We start from the raw sequence: 22,619 nt of genomic DNA, 5'->3' as shown, positions 1-22,619 counted from the left end.
CCGAGCCCAGCTAGTCCAGAGGCCGGTGTATTATCTAAGCGAAGTACTATCCAGCTCAAAGCAAAACTACCCGCACTACCAGAAGATGTGCTATGGGGTGTACTTCGCCGCCAAGAAGCTGAAGCCCTACTTTCAAGAGCATCCCATCACGATCGTCTGTACCGCCCCGCTTGCCGAGATCATAGGCAGCCGGGATGCATCCAGCCGGGTGGCTAAATGGGCCATTGCGCTGGCACCATACACAATCTTCTACCAACCCCGCACCGCCATCAAGTCCCAAGCATTAGCCGACTTCCTCGTCGACTGGGCCGAGACCCAGTACCTACCGCCGGCTCCCGACTCTACCCATTGGCCGATGCACTTCGACGGGTCCAAGATGCGCACCGGCTTGGGAGCCGGCATCGTCCTCACCTCTCCCAAAGGCGACAAACTCAGATACACGCTGCAAATCCACTTCGCCGCCTCCAACAACGTGGCCGAGTACGAGGCGCTCATACATGGGCTCCGGCTAGCCAAAGAACTCGGCATACGCCGGATCCTGTGTTATGGCGACTTAGACTTGGTGGTCCAGCAGTCATCTGGCGACTGGGACGCCAAGGATGCAAACATGGCGAGCTATCGATTCCTCGTCCAGCAGATCAGTGGGTACTTCGAAGGGTGCGAGTTCCTTCACGTACCACGGGCCGACAACGACCAAGAAGATGCCCTGGCGCGGATCAGCTCCACCCGACAGGCTATACCGACCGGTGTCTCCCTCCAGTGCCTCCTCAAGCCGTCCATCAAGCCGTCTCCAGAGTCGGACTCTATCTTCGTACCGCCTGCCCCCGATGCAGCCGGATCCGACTGGAGGAACCCCGCAGGCGGCACAGGGACTTCGACAACCGGCCCGGGGACTGCCGTAGTCACACCCGGCTCGGGGACTTCAGAACCCGGCCCGGGGACTGCAGCAGTCGGCCCGGGGACTGCAGCAACACAAGAAGCGGTGGCCGACTCCAATTCCACGCCACCCGACCCACCCACCCGAGTCATGGTGGTCGTACTAATAGTAGAAGAAGTCACAGCTCCATCATGGGCCCAGCCCATCCTCAAATTCCTAGTCAACAGAGAGCTGCCGGCTGATGAGATCTCAGCAAGACTAGTGCAACGACGAGCCGGAGCATATGCAATAATAAACAGAGAGCTTGTCAAGTGCAGTGTCACTGGAGTATTCCAGCACTGCGTCGAGCCAGAGAAAGGAGTGGAAATCCTCAAGGATATCCATCAAGGCGAATGCGTCCACCACGCAGCCTCAAGATCACTTGTGGCCAAAGCTTTCCGCCACGGTTTCTTTTGGCCGACTGCTTTGGAAGATGCCAAAGAGATAGTCAAGAGCTCCAGAGGATGCCAAGTCTTCAGTTCCAAGCAACACCTGCCGGCTTATGCACTCAAGACCATTCCCCTCACCTGGCCCTTTGCCGTCTGGGGACTGGACATGGTGGGCCCATTCAAGACAGCTCACGGCGGCTTGACACATCTGCTTGTCACCGTGGACAAGTTTACAAAGTGGATCGAAGCGAAGCCGATCAAGAAGCTGAACGGGCCGACTTCCGTGACGTTCATCACCGACATCACTACTTGGTACGGCGTACCGCACAACATCATCACCGACAATGGCACAAACTTTGCGAAAGGAGCACTGGCACGTTTCTGCGTGACGCAGGGTATCCGACTGGACTTAGCGTCCGTTGCCCACCTGCGGTCAAACGGCCAGGTCGAGCGAGCAAATGGACTCATCCTCTCCGGCATCAAGCCCCGACTGGTCGTACCACTGGAGCGATCGGCCGGCTGCTGGCTCGATGAGCTGCCGGCTATCCTCTGGAGTCTGCGTACTACCCCCAACAAGTCAACCGGCTTCACTCCGTTCTTCCTTGTATATGGTGCCGAGGCTGTCATCCCAACCGACATCGAGTTCGACTCGCCTCGGGTCACCATGTACACGGAGGCGGAGGCCAAGGAAGCGCGAGAAGACAGCGTCGACCTGCTGGAAGAAGGCCGGTTGTTAGCACTCAGCCGGTCCGCCATCTACCAGCAAGGGTTGCGCCGTTACCACAACCGCAAGGTCAAGCCAAGATCTTTCCAGGAGGGCGACCTTGTGCTTCGGCTGATCCAGCGAACAGCCGGCCAGCACAAGCTCTCGGCCCCTTGGGAAGGCCCTTTCGTCATCAGCAAGGCACTAGGCAACGACTCCTACTACCTGATCGACGCGCAAAAGCCAAGATCACGCAAGAGGGATGATTCTGGCAAGGAGTCAGAGCGACCATGGAACGCGAACCTCCTGAGAAGATTTTACAGTTAAAAGCAGTATGTATCATGCTACCCTTTTGTATTAAGTATGAAACAACAGGCCCCCCGAGGGGCACTCGGGGGGCTGCCTTCCTTTATCTATGAATGACGAGTGTCATATTCATGAATGTATTATTACATTTGATTTCTGTCTGGCACCGGGTTCGACTAGTCGGCCCGGGGATTGGCCGCCTTAAGTTATATTAAAGTTCTACCTGAAGTCAGACAAGTAGTGTGCCGGCTCCCGAGTCCTCTCTTGTTGAAAGTCGCAGCTCGAAGAACCGACTGTCCGACTAGCAAGAGCCAAGGCAGAAAGGATGCCCACACGAAAAACGGCTAAGGACTAATGAACTTGTATAGCGAAAAGACGGCCTCCACCACGCTTGCCGGCTGTCAGAACAGCCGGCTGGCCGGCTTCCCAAACACTTCGCTATAATCCAACAAAGCTAGAGTACTTGCCCTCCCAACTGGCCAAGCACTTCTCCAGCCACAGATTGCAGAGCAACTGTCCGACTGAGGAGGCGGCAACCAAGGGAGGGCGGCAAAGGAAACAGCAGAAGGATGAAAAGCAAAGAACAAGGGAAAGCCAAACACATGCATAATCATATCTACATATAAAGCCCCCAACAGGCCGGCAATCAACATAGTTCGAATACACCCCCAGTGCGTGGAATTGTGCAAACTTAACAAAATATTGTTCCCAAAGTGATAAGACAGGAAAATAAAGATAGCAGACTAGACTAAAGGCGCGGTGTGGGAGCCGGGTTGGTCGGTGGAGACGGCGTCACCGGCCGAAGGAGTGGCCGGCTGGCGGGTCTCGGCTTGATCATCGCCGGCAGGTGGTGCACCCGCGCGTGCCGTGTTGCTGGAGGCACGGTCAAGCTGAGGCTGGCCAGCCGCCCCACCATCCGGCCCGGCGTCTTCACCCTCCTCCTCCTCCTCTTCGCCCTCGTCGCTGGAGTCGATCTCCTCCGCCGAGTCTTCGCTGTCTGCCGGGTTCAGCCCGAACCATTCCTCCGGCTGGGCAACACATTTGTCGTCCACCTCAGGGGCGAAGGCGCTGGTGTCGATGTAGTCGGCGATCGCTGAAGCCCGCCGGATGATAGCCGGCCGTGCCGGCTCTAGCTCCTTGTCGGCCTGCTGCCGCCAGGTGGCCAGCTGGTCCAACTCAGCCTGGGATACCAGGCCTTGACGAACTCCAGCGCCCGCCTGGTGCCGGACCGAGCCGCCGAAGCCTTCCAGGCCTCGAAGCGGCCGACCGCCACCTCCAGCCAGTCGGCAGTCCGACTGGGGGTGCGGGGAATCACTTCACCAGGCCAAAGAGCGGCCAACACCTGCGCCCCGACACGTTGAAGCCGGCGGAGCAGGCGATGAGCCGGCTGGAGGCGAGCCTGGATCGCCAAGAGCTGCTCCTCCAGCGACCGACGAGCGTTTGGCGCGAGCTCGGCGCCAGCCTGCCTCTGTGCCTCGCGGCGGGCCTCGATGATCTGGTTGGCGGCGGTAGAGTAGCCAGGGAAGTACTCTGCGCAAGAAAGAAAGAGAAAGAAGAGAAAAAACACCAAGTCAGAAAACGAGACAAAACGACAAGCGGCAAGCAAGGACGAAGAAGAAGGCGGCTTACCGTCAACCAAATCTTCGATCTGGCCATAGCCGTTGATCAGTGTCTGCTTCGCTTCGGCCCAGCTAGCCGCCTCTGTCTCGTACTCGGCCTGGAGGGCGGCCTCGCTATCCTGCACCGCCTTCAGGGCCGCCTTGTGGCTGTCCTCCTGGTCGGCCAACCTCTTAGCCAGGCGGTCACGCTCCTGCGCCAAGGCGGCAAACTCGGCCTCCTTAGCGTGGAGGGCGGCCTGAGACCCTCCCAGCTGCTCCCTTAGACTGGTGTTGGCTGCTGTAGGGATGGCAGAGAAAAAAGAAGCAATAAGAAGAAGTCGTCAAGGAAGATCCGACCCGACTGCTCAGCAGTCGGCCCGAATCTCGGGGACTACACCCTGTGGGTGCGCTGACGCGCCCCCACGTGAGATAAAGGACGAAGCACTTACCCCGGCTCTCAGATAGGTCAGCAGCCTTCTGGGTCAGCTCCCGAGCCTGGGAGTTGAAGGCAGTCGCGTGGAGGTTGTGGTAGTCCTGCAAGTCAGGCAGAAGAGTGAATGAGAACAAGAATAGCAAAACAAGGTCCACTAGGAAGTTCCAAGCTGCCTGCTCAGCAGCCGACTCGGAACTCGGGGACTACACCCAGTGGGTGCTTTAACGCGCCCCCACGGAAGAAATCAAGATCAAAACAAAGCAAAGATAGGAAGACTACCCCGGATGGCCGCCCGCGTCACAAGGAACTCATCGTTGTACTTCCTCAGCGCCGTAGCCTGGGCTTGGAGCCGGGTCCGGACGTCCTGCGTGGCCACGTTCATCACGGCCGTCCCTCCGCCCGGCGTCCACCCCGAGTTGGCGCTGGCCGCCTCCATATCCTGGGCCGACGAGCTGGAGCCCGCGGCCGGCTGTGGCTCCGATGCAGCCTTCTGCGGCTCTGATGCGGCCTTCCCCACGCACTGACGCGACGGCGTCCGGACCACCAGATCAGTCCTCGCGGCCGGCTCGCCCCCGGCCGATTGCACAGGCGGCAGGTTAGGCCGGCCGCCTTGAGTCGCCCCAGTCGGCGGGGCCGGTGCCGCCACCCTCTCCAGGACGACGACGTCGTCCTCCCTCTCCAGTCCCGGCTGGTCACCGCCGGCTCCTTCTGGCGAGGGCTCTTGGGCCCCAGGCCCTGCGACGCGTAGTAGGGTGACCAGCAAGGCCCCCTCCGCCATCGCCGCAGCCGCAGCCTCCGCTTGGGCCTTGGCTGCGGCGTCGGCGCGTGCCTTCGCCGCCTCCTCCTCCTCCTGCGCCGCCTTGGCGGCGGCCGCCCTCAATGCTTCCGCCTCCCGCGCCTCCCGCACGTTCCGCTCCGTCGCCGCCTGAAGATCGGCACGGGGGTCCACGCGGCGAGTAGTGCTCCCAGATCCTCCCGGCGACCCAACGACGGAGGCGGCAGCAGCCCGCTCGAGCGACAATGGAGCCCTGGTTTTTTGAGAAGGGACAAGGACTCAGGAACTACCAGAGAAAAGAAGAAAGAGTACATGAAGGAGTATATACTTACGCCAACACCGTCTGCGGCTGCTTCACTGCCTTGCGGAAGCGGGCCGCCTTCGCGGCCGCCTCCTCCCGCCTGGTCGCCGCTGCCCCGCCTGTGGGCTTCTTCGGCCGACTGCCGAACAAGCCCGGCGCGGCACGACGCTTTTGCCCGCCGCCCCGAGCAGGCGGCGCGGCGGAGGAACCCGCGCCATGGCCAGACGCCGGCTGGCGGCGTGGAACGACTTCCGCCTCGTCGTCGTCCGGCCAATCGTCGAAGCTGACTCCAAGCCCGGAGCCGCCTGCCTCGCCGCCGGCTTGGCCACCGCCCGCCTCGGTGTTGTCGTCCATGGCAGCCGCCCCCAAGTCGGGGTCCTCCAGGTCGTGCTCCGTCCGGTCGGGGACGAATCGGCGCTCCGCGTCCGACCCGCCTGCAGGCCAAAGGAGAGGGCTCTGTCGAGACAAGACGGCTAGTCAGAGTCGGCCAAAAGGAACTCGGCGACAAAACTGAGAGAAGAAAGGGAAAAAAGAGAACATACCGTGGGTGGCGGGTGAGCTCGGCAATATGGCTCCTTGCCAAATTGCCACTCTGCAGAGAGCTTGCAGTTCGCAAGGTAGTTCACCATGTGGGCCACTTCGTCGTGCGGCATGTCTTTGGTGCACATCCGACTCGGATCGAGCTGGCCGCTCATCTGACAGATCAGATGAGGGCGGCTCTGGAGCGGAAGCACCTGGCACGTGACGAAGGCGGCCAGCAGGTCGGGCCCAGATAGGCCCTCCGACTGGATCATCACCCGCAGTTGGGTGACAGCCACGGCTCCAGCCGGCGTCAATGTCACGGCCCGATAGGACCACTGGGGCCGCCTACCCGCCGGCGGGCCGGCTTCGTAAGCCGGCAGATTGACGTAGTCGCCTTGCGGGGCAACGTTCTTCACATAGAAGTATGACTTCTGCCATAGCTTCACCGACTGGATCAGCGTGATGACGGGGAAGGGGTTGTCGACTGTCACGCTCCGCATCGCGATGAAGGCGCCACTCTGAGCCGGCACGCCCTGCATACGCGTGCCCAGCTTGGACTGGAAGAACTCCCCCAGAGCTCGAGGGTGGGGAGGACGCCGAGGTAGCCTTCGCACAAGGTGACGAAGGCGGACAGCAGCACCACCGTATTCGGGGTGAGGTGGTGCGGCTGGAGTTGGTAGAATACAAGAAAGGAGCGGAAGAAGGCGCTCGCGGGCAAGCCGATGCCGCGCAAGAAATGCGAGCAGAAGACCACCCGCTCGCCCTCCTCCGGCTCCGGCGTGATCTCCCTCGCGGGCACAAGACGGACCCGCACCTTGTCCGCGCCGGGCAGCTGCCGCATCTTGCGGAGGAACTCGACGTGGTCCTCATGGACATTGGAGCCGTCCCAATCCCCGCCATACTGCATCGCGGCGTGAGGCCAGCGAGAATGAGCGTGGCGGCAGAGAAGGGAGTGGTGGAACTGTACGGCGGCGAGACGCTGCTGTGAGGGAGAGCAGAAGGAAGAAGATGGCGGAGAGGAAAGGGGCGTGCGAGCGCCAGCCGCTTCCTCCCCTCCCCCTACTTATAGCCTCGCGCGGCGAAGCCGAGGAGGCGAGGCGTGGGGTAGGACGTGGGATTAACTGCACCCACTTCCCCCACGCCCCGCGATCAACTGCGCCCTAAAGATGTGCCGAAACCACCACAGGAAGACGTGCGAGCGACTTTGGGCCGCAGAGAATCCGCGCCTGGGCCCGGGCGTAGGAGCGGCGAGCCCCCGGGCCTGCGGCGACGTCTTGTCGCACGCGTGGGCTGGTAGGCTTTTTAGCCAAGGGATGCCACGTGGTTCGCAGGCGGCGAGTGGCCGGCCCGCAGCCCGGCGCGCGAGCCGCAGACTCCCGCCCTCCGACTTCAATTTTTTTCGCCAAGACGGCGCGCCCAACCGAAGCCGGCTCCCAGCTGCCGGCTCGTCAAGATAGGAAGCTGACCGAGCTTCTCGACTCCCACCCAACCTCGAAGCCCAATCAGCTTCGGGGACTACTGTCGGAGTAAATGGCCACGGGTAGCCTAACCGACTCCCCCTGGCTCCTCAAAAAATTATCAGGCCATTTGAGCCTTCAAGCGTTCGAAGCACAGGGCCGCCTTCCCCCGGCCGGCTATCCCAGGGGCCGACTCTCAGAAGGCGACCCAGTCCCAGAAACCTTCCCCAAGATAGCTACGAGATGGCCGACTCCAGGAAGCCGGCACTAAAAGGATCGACTCCCAAAAGCCGGCCATGAAGAACACCGACTCCCAAAAGCCGGCCATGAAGAACACCGACTCCAAGAAGCCGGCCAAGACCGCACCCACCAAAACTATGCCCACATAACGGTGATAAGACGGGGCGTGGCCATAGTACAGCCCACTACCCTCGAATCCCGAAGTAGGCATGGCCACAGGACGCTGTACGAGTCAGCCATCTCCCGACCGGCGTGGCACTGTAGCCATGTTGGCCTCGACGTCATCCACGATAGACGCCAGTACGGCCCGTGGGCGGCGGGCCCCTTTAGCCAGAGAGACGCTCGAGGGCAGCCCGGCCTCCCCTAGTCGGCCAGGGGCATAGCCGGCCCCCAGAAGTCGGCTACCTCCCTCCCTCAAAGCATGCGCCACATTAAGGAGACAAGACGAGGTAAGGCTATAGTGAGAGCCCACGAGGCGGCACACTGTAGCCACGCTTACCTCGACAAAGCCCTCATCATCAGGGGCGAGGCAACAGTAACCAGCCGCCGACAAGACCCCCAAGCGGTGGGGCCGGCCTGTCGACGAAGAGGCCGGCAGCCGGCGGGACCCACCAGTCGGCGGGCCCCACAGGCCGGCGGAGAAGTCGGCGAACACAGACACCGACGGCTGGGGCCCGCACCCAGCTGGATTACTATTGTACCCCTGGGGGTAGGCCTATATAAACCCCCTGGGGCACCCATGCAAAGGGTTGGTCTCATAGAGTTACACACACCATATAGAGAGAAAGGGAGAGCTAGCCTTGCTCTTCTTCTCCCTCGAATCCGACAGAGGAGCACTTGTAGCTACTCGTTTTGATCTAGTGACCATGGGGAGACCCCGCAGAGCAGGACTAGGGGTGTTATCTCCACGGAGAGCCCCGAACCTGGGTAAGAGTCGCCGGCGTGCATGTCTTCGCCTCATCCCGTTTCCAGGCACCGGCGACGTCTTACTGGCTCCCACAATGATAAGCCACCCGTTGGCATATGTCGCACCTACCACCCAACAACCAGTGTACAACCTCTTTGGCGAAGCCATGTCGATCTCAGCATGATTGGGTTGGCCGGTGAGGATGCTCCGGCTGACTTTGCTGTCGGAGGACGGGAAGAAGATCTTAGGCGTCTGGAGATGGAGCCCGAGGTACTGCTCCGCTGTGATGGAGGGTTTCGTCGTTGGAGTAGCTCCGGTGAGTTGTACGACGCCGAGGCTGATGCAGGACAAGAGAGACAATGAACAACGTTAACCTGAGTGGAATTCTAATAGCAGCTCCAATACATGACGTAAAATACATAACCACAAAGTGCTAGATGTAAAATACATCAGCCGCTCATCTCTGAACTTAACTGTCGAAACTGAACTTAACTATCGAAACTGAATTGTCGAAACTGAATTTTGCTGTCGAAACTGAATTTTGCTGTCGAAACTGAACGCACTAGCAAGGTGAGGCTACACGTCGGTCGACTGACTTTTTCATCTCTGGTCAGTTGATTTTGCAGCCGTTGGATATGAAATCAAGGGCCCGCGGTTCATCTTCAACCTCCACCCCCCTGAGCCGCCAGCCACCGCCGGCCAAACAGCAGCCCCCCGCCGCCCGCGGCCGGCGGTGCGCCGCCCCGCCCGCCCCAAAAGCACTCCCCACCGCCGGTCCACCGCCGCCCCGGCCATCCCTCTAGGCCCCACGTGCCGAGCTTTTTCTCTGGCGATCCCCACGCCACCGCCCCGCCAATGCCCCGCCACCGCCGACGACCACCGCCCCCATCCTGAACCCTAAGATAGATAGTGGGGTACCTCTCCGGCGAGCCCCCCTCCCCGCTGCAGCTGGTTCTTCCTTCACCCCGGCGAGCCCCCCACCCCCTGAAAATCGACTGACCCAAAAGTCGATTCAGTCGACTAAAGTGTAGCTAAATTGGAGCAGCATCGCAAGCAAGAGCAAGAGCGAGAGCAGCAGTGCGAGCAAGAGCAATAGCAAGAGCAGACCAGGCAGGGGACCGAGAGCAAGAGCAGAGCAGCAGCGTGAGCTAAAGCAGCAGCAGCTCCTACTGATGTGGACGTCGCCGCCGAGGGAGCGACGCCGTGGAGGAAGTGGCCGGCGACGCCGCCGTGGATGGAGCCGCGCCGTGTCGGCTCGGGACCGAGCGCCGGCAGCACCGTGAGATTGAATCAAGAAGAAAATGCGGCGATTAGTGGACAACCTCTTTGGTGGTGCCGATGATGATGCTCTTCCGGTGGTGCAGGTGAAGACGGCGGTGTGGGAATGGAGGTGGCGCGAAAGACGAGGGGAACATCGGGGCAGCTCCTTGGAGGTGGAGTACGGGGTGGCAGAACCGGCGGGACGATGAGATCGACGACGGATCCTCATCCAGTACGGTGGATGAGGGACGTCGAGGTGTTGCTGTGGACGACGTCGTCGGGGAAGAGGCTCCGGCTGGGTGGCGGACGGAGCAGGGTGTGGGGTTTCGTCGCGGGTTTTCGCGGCCTCGGTGTACGAACGGGTGGATGGATGGGATGGCAGTGGGGAACCATGGCTTAGATACACGCTTGTCTGAAATGTGGGGTAAGTTACGAAAGTACCCCCACCGATTTGAGGTGGTTCTTTTGGTTCAGGGGTACCACCGGCATTTCGCGTGTCGGGATTTCACAGGAGGTGGGAGTTTTCGCGTGCTTTGTAATTTCAGAATAGCAAGGCGCGGGTTGAGATGGAGGGAGTTGTCGGAGCACAACGAGACAAAGATATATCTTAAATATTTTGGGCTAACAAGGCGTGGGTTGAAATTTCTGGACAAGCCTAACGTGTACTGTACCAAATCAATGCGCACTACAAATGTCATTCAAAACTTTGAATTCATGTTATGTTCAATTAAAATATTTCGCTACGTGTATAATGCATGCAACCTACTACTCAAATGAACGTTTTAGTGCATTCCAAACGTATATACTACCGCTTCAATATGAACTAAATTTGAATTCGTTTCTCTATTTGAATAAGATCTATAGTAATGATTGTTGTGAAGTCAAAGCATTTGAATCCGTTTCTCTGTTTTAATAGGATCTACAATCATCATTATTGTCAAGTTAAACCATCGTTTGTGTATTATCTTCACAGCACACCACATGATTAGTCTCGAGTTACATATGAACTATGTGTACTATATGAACTCGAACTAGATTTTTTGAATCCACTTTATTTTGATTTCAAATCACATTACATTTCTAGCTCTAGCTAGATCTTCATAATCTAAACCATGTCTCATATGTATAATGTGTTTATCATATTATGTATGGTTCCCCGCCCCCTACGCCTACAAGTATTTAGATGTGAGTTGCAAACACCACACATTACCACAAATTCAAATAAAATGTGAGAATGTTCAATATATAGTATTGTTTAGATTGTTCGATATTTAGTTGTAAGCTGCAAACGCCACACATTATCACAAATTCAAATAAAATGTGAGATTGTTTGATGTATAGTATGGTTTAGATTGTTCGACATTTAGCTGTGAGTTGCAAACGCCATGCATTATCACATTATGGTATAACATGTGCACAACACGTGTATCACCGCTATATTCATGCATGCAATGTTTAAAACACTATGATCTCCTATTCAAATATATGAATCTTCTTTCATATCAAATTATGATCTTTGTTAGTCTCTTACACCCACACAATCCTCTAACCTTTGTAGCTACCACTAACTTTCTCTCGTGCATGCACACGCCCTCCTCGCCCTCCCCTCCCTCGGCATTCTATCCACCGGGCACATTCATTTTTTTCTTTAGGTCATTCTCCCAGAGTCTCCACAACTCCTTTCTGACACACACCGATCGATAAACCTCTCCAGCGATGCCTGCCTACAACATACACACACACACCTTCAATCTCCTCCTTTATGTGTCCTTGCCTCGTGTCTCTCATACGGTCAGACACATGTGTAAACTCTCGCCCCTCTTTTCATCGATCTCACAACCGCACACTCCTCCCCCTATCTAGCTAGTAGTTGGGCCTCTCGCACCACCTCCTAGCTCCATTCTCTCTGTCTATCCGTCTCGCTGGGCCTTATTTGCCTCTAACAAATGGACGTACACCGACCGATCTCTCGCTATACATATAGCTAGCTAGGTCCTTATAACTCGTTTTTACCCACACGTCAATCGATCTACCTCATTAGTTGTGTCTCTCCCTTCCTCCGACAAACAACAATTGATCTACCGATCTAGTTAGGTTTGCTTACCAAACACATGGTTCCCCTTCATCATCCATGGATGCGTCCCGACAGATCTATCACGCACAGGCACACACAGAAACACATCCCCACTCTTATTGGTAACATTGCAGTTCCACCCTCAGTTTGTCTAGTAGGCCTCTCCCACCATCTTCGAGAAGCAACTGCATCACCCATCCAACACTCTACCCCTCTCCCTTCCTCTCCCTCCCTCTCTCTCTCCTCTCTCTCTCTGTCCCATCATATTTCTCGTCCTTCAGTTATGTATGGATGTCGACCGATCTCCCTCAAGACATAGCTGGGTCTCTCCTTCTCAACACATATATGAGTCGTTCTACCTCTATAGTTAGGCCTCTACCTACCCCTCCCCCACCCCCTCCCGCCCCACACACCGATACATCGAGCGCTCTAGTCATGTCTTCCTGCCACACACAAACTTGACATGTGCCCTCTAACGTTCCGGTAGGCCAGTCGCCCTATATCTTTGACTTGCACACACACACACACACAATTTCGATGGCTCTCTTCATCGATCTCGCACCCACCCACTTGATCCTCTCTTCGACTCTATCGATAGCTATGACCGCTCCCTCTCTTCTCGTGGATTGCCCGACCCTCTATGTATGATATGGATAGGCCTCCATTTCACACACATTGCATGCAAAATTTTGTTTGAGATGTCATCGACACATATTCCCACAAATAATTCAAGAAATCAACCCCCACCCCAAAACAAAAAACACTCACGAACGCGGTTTGTATCTCTCACACACACCCACGTAGGTGGGGGACGTGCACGAAGAGAAGAGGTGCATGCACGACGCACGTACTCCCGTCTCTTTCCCAACCACACCCGCGCGGGTACATGGTGGAGCTCATTTCTGTACGAAAAAGGCAGCCCACGTGGTAATTTGGCACGTGTACTGGTTGTCCACTTGGTGGAGGGAGAATTGTCTACCACGGGTGAACAAACAAATTGCGACTTGACGTGTTATGTTAAAAAAAGAGGCAAACGATGTGGGGCCTACCTTAGAGGCAAGGCTCTATACACTGGAGTACTTTTGATGTGTCCCGTCAACTCGCAGAACGAGGAGAAGCTTGCTTAGTACGCCGTCTCCCCCGCCCACGGGCGTGGTGGCTCGCAGGATGAGGTGAAGCTTGCTCCGCCTTACGCCCGCTCCCTCGCCCATGCGCGCGGTGGCTCGCAGGACGAGGAGAAAAATTTACTACTCCCTCCGTTTACTCCTCATCCATACTACCTTGGTTATAAAGATTATATCATATTTTTTGGAATATATATGTCCTTTAGTAGATTTCAATATGAACTACTAGTACATAGTCCAAACACTGATGTATATAGACGTATTTTAGAGTGTAGATTCACTCATTTTGCTCCGTATGTAGCAATCTCCCTCGCCCCTCGACCCTCACCCACATGGTGGACGTGCAACAATTCATTGGGTCTCATATAGCCAGAACGATATATACTGCACTACCATTATTGCTCGACTTCCCAAAGAGGCGAAGAGCCAATCGCTAGGTTAATATTTTGGAGATGCCAAGCGCAAGGTTATAGGAGAACGAGTAGTAGGTGCCGCGTCATTTATAAATAAAGTTTTTCTTCTTCAGTGGCACGTACGCAATATGATAGGTTCATATGGAGAGAAAAGGAAACCGCTCCACTATATACATAGTCAGGATGGGCCAGCCTACACGGTTGCTTGCTGGGGTTGCTCTCTTCACACTCTCTCGCACAAAACGACTGTGGCCACATCTCTAACATCCCAGCGGATCACGTCCGCTTGGGGAAGGGGTGGATGCTTAGTGTAGATGCGGTGGCCGTCGCCGACGGCGAAAACCCACTATCGGCACGTCCCGATCAGGGGTCCCCGCCATTCTCTCTCACAAAGCCGGTGAGGTTGCCTTCGTCCCTTGCTCACTGCCACGACGTGGGCAGTTGCCGCCTCCTGCCGCCCTCCTCAAGGTTGAGCTACGTCCCTCAGGTACAACTGCCTTTACAGCCGGCTTGCACCACTGCTCCAGCTGCCCACATCACTCCCTGTGGATATTTCTCTACTTCTTTGCCCCGCACATACCTCTACTGGCTTCTACGTACTGTATTTGTGATGAGTTTATGTCTCATCAACTAGTCCCAGTAATCTTATTCTAATCACGCTTCTTCAATTTCTTTGCCACAGGGATGCTCATCTCGATTTTGGTGAAACTGCGCAAAATGATCCGATGGTCAAAAGGTTGCAAACTTCATTTATTAGGAAGCTCGAACGTTGCTAGCAAATTGAAGCCTGGTCAGGGTTCACGGTTCAAGGGCTAGGTACTGCATGGATCGTTTTTTTCTTTAGCTGCCTCTGTTCCAAAATAAGTGTCAACTTTAGTAGTAGTACAACTTTGTACTAAAGTTTGCACAAAGTTGAGACACTTATTTTGGAACGGAGGTAGTACATATTTGCTATGATCTGTCAATCATTGAGATGCAATAGCATGCATGTTAGTCTCCTTTGTATTTGATGCAATGTTGCAACGGGCAACCTTGGACGCAAGATACATGTAACAGAAGCTGGAAGCTTCATAGCATTGTACAAATTTATCTCGCTGATAAATTACAGTACGTACTATACTAGTACTTCCTCAGTTCCTAAATATAAGTCTTTGTAGAGATTTCACCATGAACCACATGCGGATGTATATAGATGCATTTTAAGAGTAGATTCATTCATTTTGTTCCGTATGTAGTGGAATCTCTACAAAGACTTATCTACTAGTAATAGCTAGCCCCCACTACTAGGAATTCTCTATCCTCTCCTTGAGCCACATCATCAAAATTGATGTAGCCGTTAGATGAAGTAAATCAGTCCATAATAGCCGTCTGATCTAGACGTGGAGAGGCTCCGCACTAAGCCACATGCAAGCATGCAGAAATACCGTGGCACATGCATGTGAGTGGGTTTTCAATCACATCAACATGTCTGCATGCAAGCATGCACCGGTAGCATGCATGTAAGTGAGCTTTTAAGTCCCATTAACATGTCAAAAAGAAATATATAATCCCATTATGCAGTAGGAGTTGGCTGATCTTTTTTCCTTACGTGGGATGATCTAAATGATGATGGGAGTTTATTTAGTTTGGCTACCACATTTGTCATGCGGTTATAGAGTTTTTTTAGTTCTATGAAAACGATAATTTTGCGCAGAGAGATATACCGCTGTTCCGCGGCAACGCGCGGGGACTCATCTAGTAATATTTAGGAACGGAGGGAGTACTATGTAAAGAGTTAGGTGTCGCACGGTGATAGTGTGAGGTGGGCCATGTAATCACTGAGCCTTCGTGTTTTCACTGCTCTTGCAGACCTCCGCTGTAAGAATGGAGAAAATTGTAATCTAGTAGTAGTACCTCCTTTCGCCGAAAGCGTGGGACATCCAGCAGTCCTACCACCTCAGTAATAAAGACCAATGAGCCATCAAATCACATAGACCCAGTAGTAAGTTGGACGGACGAAGCAACCATCACTCTTGCGCCAGTGAGAGGTCGCATCCGCTCTGCCCGGGCATGAATGCGGCACCGATTCTTTGGAGCGGCGCTGACCGTTTCGGGCGGGAAGCGCGCGCGGGCGATGGAGGGGCTTTGGGTGGGCCAGGCTGGTCAGGAGCGGGCGTGGCAGCTGTCCGCATGTCCCTACCGGACACGCTCGGAAACGAGAGGATGCACCGACTCTCGCGGCTAAAATCGTACACTACACAACATATCTCTGTAGGAGTAGGTCGATCTGTCGCTCTCTCTAACACACACATGCTGTTAAACACACACACACACACACACACACACGCACATGCACACACACGCACCTTGGTCCCGTTGCACCTTCTAACATGACTTATTACACCTAGACGGAGGGAGTAGTAAGTATACGAGATACGGTGGCACACTGACTTAAGTCGAATACAAGTGCCCAAAATTTGTGTGCATGTTATAATAAAGATTCACTTAAAATAGTACATGAGCGAACAGAGGGATCAACTGGACAGTGTTCCCGAGCAGTAGCGAGATGTGTGAGGTAAGATACACCGCTGGCGCTTTTAATTTTTCTTATTAATTTGTTTGTTTCACCCTCTGACTGGTGGGACCCAACGTACTACGTGGAGAGAGGTAAGGTGACTAAGGCTGCATTATTTCTGCACCACTGTGGATAGTCTTACCACCAAAGCCACATGACACGATTATGATTGAAATCCCAATGACTCCCACACACACAAAAAAACACGGCATGCTTGTCACACGAATGCAGGAATGTATAAAAGGTTATTTCCCTCTCGTTGAACATAACGGGAGGGTTGTGTAGCTGGTTAGCCTGTTCGCTCATCAAACTTGAGGTCTCGGGTTCGATAACTACACTTGAGCATAATTTGTGCCAGGAGGATTCTTTGACTGGTCGAAATGTTTTCTAGGGTTTGCACGCTTCACACACTCTCTCCAGTATATATATACACGCTGGAGCCTCAACGCTTGTAGTTGCTCTCTTCACACTCTCTCGCCCTCTCCCGCTGGAGCCTCAGCGCTTGTAGTTGCTCTCTTCACACTCTCTCGCCCTCTCCAGATCTAAACAAGACTTCGTTGGCCTCTCTCTCCCCTCACTGCTGCTCAAAGAGCCGGCAGGATCCGTCCACCGGGAAGGGAAGGAGGCTTAACGCTGACGCCGTCGGCGAGGGACTACCGGCGCAGCTGTTCGCTTTCCACCCAGCAGCAGCGCGGGAGGGCCTCCGACCCCTTCTTCTTCGCCGCCGTCCCGTCGCCCACCGAACCACGCGCCAAGAACCTTAAGGTATAATTTACTTACTCCACATGCATTGCTCTAGCTGTATGTATACCATGAATCTAGGACGTGGTTCAAAGAGGAAATGAAGGGGGAAAGTTGTATAGCATGAATCTAGGACGTGGTTCAAAGAGGAAAGGAATGGGGGAAAGTAGTGGGGAAAGTTGTATCGCATAAATCTAGGACGTGGTTCAAAGAGGAAAGGAAGGGGTGAAAGTACTAGTTCAAAAAGGAAAGGAAGGGACAAGGCTGTAGAGTTTAAGCAGGACTAGATTTGCTGCGCTCACATAGGGAAAGGTGTCTAAAGATAACAAAACTGGGACCAACACAAATATGCTCCTTGGTTGTTTGTTCTTTGTTGCAACAGACTGTGCATGACCACAGTACATTGGTAGATGCACATGGTGCTGGTGCGTCCACTGTCCCGTGCAACTCATTAGCTGTTGTTAATCTAAGGCCCTGTTTGGTTAAAAACTCCCTAGTCCCTACCTGCTTGGTTCCAGGGACTAAACATGGACTAGAGGTTATTAAATGACATGCTAAAAGACCATGTTACCCCTAGTAATGAACTAATAGAGACAAGGTGCGATGCGTGGCAGGGGCAACTGTTGGAAAAAGTCCCAAAAGACTCCCTCGGGGTCTTCTTTCTTTAGTCCCAAATGCCCACTTTTAGTCCCTAAAAGTCCCTCATGTTTGGTTTAGATGGGACTGACACGTAGTTTTTTTAGTCCCTACACCAAAATGTCCCTGTAAACAAACACCCTCTAATAATGCCGCTGGAAAATTGATGCAATGCCACAGTTAAAAGAAAATTACATGTTTAATGAATTTTATTGTTAATATAATCTCTATGTTAATATTAATCAATGCCACCGTTTGAGAAATGCTACTGTCTTGCTTTCTTTCCCATTTGGATAAGGTAGATGCTTCTTTTTGTTGGCTTCTGTGTCATCCACCATTATTGACCACTAATTGTTTCCTTTGCACCTCTGTGTAAACAGGGTTATCTACTTCACCTCGTTGCCATTGTGACCTTTTGTTGCACTGCACAAAACACTTTTGTTTTAACAGTGTTTTGTGCAGTTCAACCAAAATGTCACACCGACAATGTTGCTTGATTGCTTGATCTTAGTGGAACTGCACAAGAGGAGATCTTACTTCCTATCCGTTAAGGCGAATTTGGTTCAGATCTTCTTCTTGTGAGTTGTTTGAATTCCGCATCATGAGAGGTCAGTACTAGCCTTCTTTCACATGATTCTGCAGTGTGCTTTCATATGTTGTGCTACTTGTACGATAATGTTGCTTGATTTTAGTGAACTGCACAAATGGAGACAAGACTTCCAATCTGTATGTGCACCGTAATATCCCATTGAGGTAAGATAAGGATATTTCACAACTGTTGGCCTGTATTTTGCCACTTTCATCAGAAAATTAAGTTTAGTACTATACTTATGCTCCCTAATTGACATGCCAAATCTTACATTGAAGGCGAAGCTTGTCTGTTATTGAACCAAGTGGTGAAGGGGAAGAACAAGCGGAAGAAAAACAAAAATCAACTCCCGGTGCTGTAATGAAGCACTGGAACTGTGATGACACAAGTAATGATATAATTTTGCATCTTAATTTATTGCTATGGCTGGAACGAGCAATTGTTTTGCCACTGATTTGATGCCACTCTTAATGTAATATGTAATTATCTCTACTTGTGCAAACAGGGATCTTCTTTGAAGATACCATATATTTTAGTGGAACTGCACAAGAAGATGTTGGAAACATTAAACTAATCGAGGAGTATATAGCAAGCATGGCCACCACCGTAGATAGCAACAGATGGTTCTGGAGAAGTGATTCATCTGTATGCTCTACACAATAAGCCTCCTGACAAAGGTTGGTACTCGCCCACTGATTTCATCCATATGATTGAGCTTTGTCATCTCTATTGTTGTTGTGCTACTATTTAGATACTGTCATGAAAAAGTGGTATTGTCCTTGAGAAGTGCTTCATCTGTGCTGTTTTAAATATTTCCTTTCCTTTTTTCGAGCAAACAGGGATGCTAGCATTTAGTAGTCCTCTTGTCTTTGCACAACAGGATCATCTTCCTCTGAAGAAGAATATGGAGTACATGAAGTGACTAGTTCCGATTATGCCAGGATGAAGAAGCCATGTCTATCTTCTCATCAGAAGGAGCAGTTGAAGGATGGTTACATTACTCCCCACAAGACCAAACTAACTTCAGCTCAGAAGGACTGACAAATCTCCATTTTTTTGCTGTGATGCGCGAGTACAATGTTGTTCTAGGATTCTTTCTGGTGAGTTCCATTTTTCTAAAAGTGTGCTCTACATGGACCATGTATGTTCCTATTGAAACTGTCAATTCATAGTACATTTTGCTTTATACAAATCACTTTTTTGTATTTGTGCAAACAGGGGTGCTCAGCTTGATTTCAATGGGAACTGCACAAAATGTTCATGAATACATCGAATCATTCATTTCCACCACAAGAAAGGAGGTGCCAATAAGTTCAAGGCGTTGCAACATATAAGGGCGAAATCATACAAGCTACGGGCGAATTTGGTTGATTTTGGTGGAACTGCACAAAAAGAACAGCTGGTTTATTTAGCACGAGGTGCCATGTCAATGTCCAAACTGATGGCAAACCCTGCCCATTCCACAATCGTAGGCATTTGATAGTTTGGAATGGGACAACCTTGTCAAATTTTGCTCATTGATTTTAGCAAGACATGCGTTTGATATTTTCGAAAAGGACGCCCTTTGCTGTCAGCAGCGTCGATCAATTTTTTCTTTATTCTTTAGTTGTGAAGTAAATATTGCCTCTGACATGTGAGTCGCTGAGATGCATAATCATCGATTGTTTTGAATGTTCTCTATGAATTGCCAGGCCTATGTGTTTGATTGCAATGTACAAAAACGCTAAAAAGCTGCTCAAACTCTTTGTACTCCTTCTGTTCCTTTTTACTTCGCACATTGTGAAAGTGCATACTTTTTTGTATAAGATTGGTCAAAGTAGAGATACTTTGACTCCAGACAAAACTTGTATGCAGGACTAGAAAGGACCGGAGGGAGTAGATGTGAAACTGCTGCAAACGAGGTGATCACCCTGGGAATAATGCTAGTACGTATTGTTTTGCATGTTCATCCAATGCCAGTGATACAGGAATTCGAACTAATCGAAATAAATTCATTCATACACGGTCGGATTTCATATAAACATGCCGGATTTCATTACATTTCATACATTCTTCAACTAAAAAGGGGTGCGCTGGAGGTATAATTAATTAACCGAAGCTACCCACCTCTGTCCCGCTGAGCCGAATAGAAGCTTCAGTGACTTAACTGCAGGTGCAGTTGTGTAACTGACATGTGGCCTCTTGGGCCCACATGTCAGTCAGCCAACTGCACCAGCAGTTAAGTAGAAGCAGTGTTCTTCTCCAGCGCAGCTCTCCGACTCCACGTCGCCACCAAGAAGCTAACCGGCTGTCAATGGTCAACCAGCCTAGCTTGGCTTCAACCGGAGGGTAGCAGCGGTGGCCTTACTTGGACCCGAGCGGCGGCGACCTACCGTGTTCTACTCTTCCTCGTTTTCTGTGTGGCGCGGCCTCGTTGGAAGCGGGGCGGGGCCTCGGCGGAGCCGGCGATGTCCTCTGTCTCGTTGCCGGCGGGCGGCGCCTCAGCAGAGCGGTGGAAATCCCCCCCCCACGTTGCCGGCAGGGTGGGGCCTTGGCTGAGCCGGCGATGTCCTCTGCCTCGTTGTTGGCGGGGCGGGGCCTCGGCGGAGCCGGCGGTGTCCTCTGCCTCGTTGTTGGCGCCGCGGGGCCTCGGCGGAGCAGGGCCTCATCGACGCCAGTGTAGCGGGGACTCGTCGGAGCCGGCATTGTCCTCTGCCTCATCCTCAGTCTCGCCAAACAGCGCCTCGCCCGCTTCATCGCCCTCTTTGCTAGCCTCTTTGTAGGCGGCCGCAGCCTCCGCCACCCACATGCGGTACCGCCAGCGCTCGAGGCGGCCCTTGCGGGCGGAGCGGTACGAGTCGAGCAGCGCCTCCTGCTCTGCCCGCTCCGCGGCGATCTTCTCCTCCGCCTGCAGGTGCTCCTGGAGGAGATGGTGGTTGTAGGCGGTGTCGGCTGCGCCTCCCGGAACTGCTCCTCACGCATCTGCCTCACCCTGTCCATATATTTGGCACGGTCCTCGTCGATGGTCATGGTGCAATGCACCGGCGAGGATGGCGCGGAAGAGGGGGTTGGCGCCGGATCGTCGACTACCATGTTCTCCATTGGGACGTCGTCGTCCTCCGGCTGCCTGCCGGCCAGCCGGTCAGCAGCAATGGCTGCCATCTCCTTGTGGTCCGTCGTCCGCCCGTCCCGAAGAGCGCTGGAGCGCGAGGAAGCGATGGTGGGCAGTAGTGGTGTGGACAGGAGAAAGGGAACGGATGCGGATGACTGCGGCTATGGACGGCGCATCAGTTTATATAGCAACGGTGGGCGAGCGGAGGGACGGACATGTGGTGCTGGAGTAGCCGCCTCGGCAACCGCGTATCATTAATGTGGGCGGCATATGGACGGACGGACGGCACTTGTGTCGTTTGAAGGCGGAGCAATCGCCTGCACCGAGAAGCAGGGCGGGCGGCGCTGACTGTTTCGGGCGGAAAGCGCGCGCGGGCGAGGAGATGACTTTACTTGGAGAGGATGACAATGGGGACCCACCAGGTCCATAGCCTCACGTACGCAAGTGCCTCCTTATTATATATATATAACTATAATTTATTTCGCTTCCTCCTGGTTTCCTGACATCACGGTCCCACACCATTGTCAACCTATGTAGTAGTCAATAAACGAGAGAGTTGCACAAGAAGCGGCCGACAGCTGGGACCACGCAGCTCGAGCAATATTTGTGTTTTTGAGGTGTGAGCACTGCAGAGTTTTTCGATGTTTAGCCCAGATATTAATTTTTCTCCTCTGAACAACAACGAAAACATCGCTGCAGGTATTAACTGGGCGGGCTGTGGCCCGTCTAGCCCAGGCCAGATATCCAGCCCAGATATTAATTTTTTTCAAGCTGAAAATGGCTAGCCCAGCTATACTTTTTTTTAGGAATACCCAGGCAAGGTCAAGTTGTTATTCTCCGCCCCGCTGGGCTGCAAATCTTTCCTAGGAGAGATCCATTAGGCTTAACAAGAAAATGGGCTTTAAGAAATAATAAATGGGATGTAATTATAAAAATTGGGCAGTAACTATAAAAAATGCACTAAACACGTGATTACTTTATAAAATATTATTTTTGGATATTGAAAATTTTAATTTCATTAATTGTTGCGAGCGCAATGTTTTGTTGGATTTTTACGTAATATAAATTTATATTGAAATTGTATTTAATCTGACTAGAAATTTCGGGATAAAAATATTTTGGATCCCATCAAAATGTGGGAAATTTTATTGAATTCTGTTTTGAACGGTTGGTTGAAATGGGCTGTACTTTTAACAAACTGTAAATGGGCTGTAGTAAATTCCATTAGAATTCAAAAATGGGCTACACATTCTTACAAATCTCAAATGGGCTATTCTTTGCCACACACTTCTGGCCTTACTAAGTTGACGTGTCCCGTAAAAAAACAGAGTTGACACGTATGCAAGGCATTGTGAACTTATAGTCAACACACGGTTGTAGCAGCAGTGGCCGTTGGATGTCCATCCAACGGATGCCGTGCTTCTTCTTCAATCTCGGATATTCTAGCTTCACCCACCCAAAACATGATTCCTCCCCTGACATCTGGGGCGCACCGTTTCGGAAGCTGACCTGTGGGCCTACTAAGTTGACGTACCAAGGGCTTTGTCAACTTAGTCAATATAAACGATTCTAGCTGCAGTGACCGTACGA

Source organism: Aegilops tauschii, chromosome 1 (genome assembly GCF_002575655.3).
Source record: "Aegilops tauschii subsp. strangulata cultivar AL8/78 chromosome 1, Aet v6.0, whole genome shotgun sequence".
NCBI lineage: Eukaryota > Viridiplantae > Streptophyta > Magnoliopsida > Poales > Poaceae > Aegilops > Aegilops tauschii.
Note: the sequence above shows the minus strand (reverse complement) of the source record.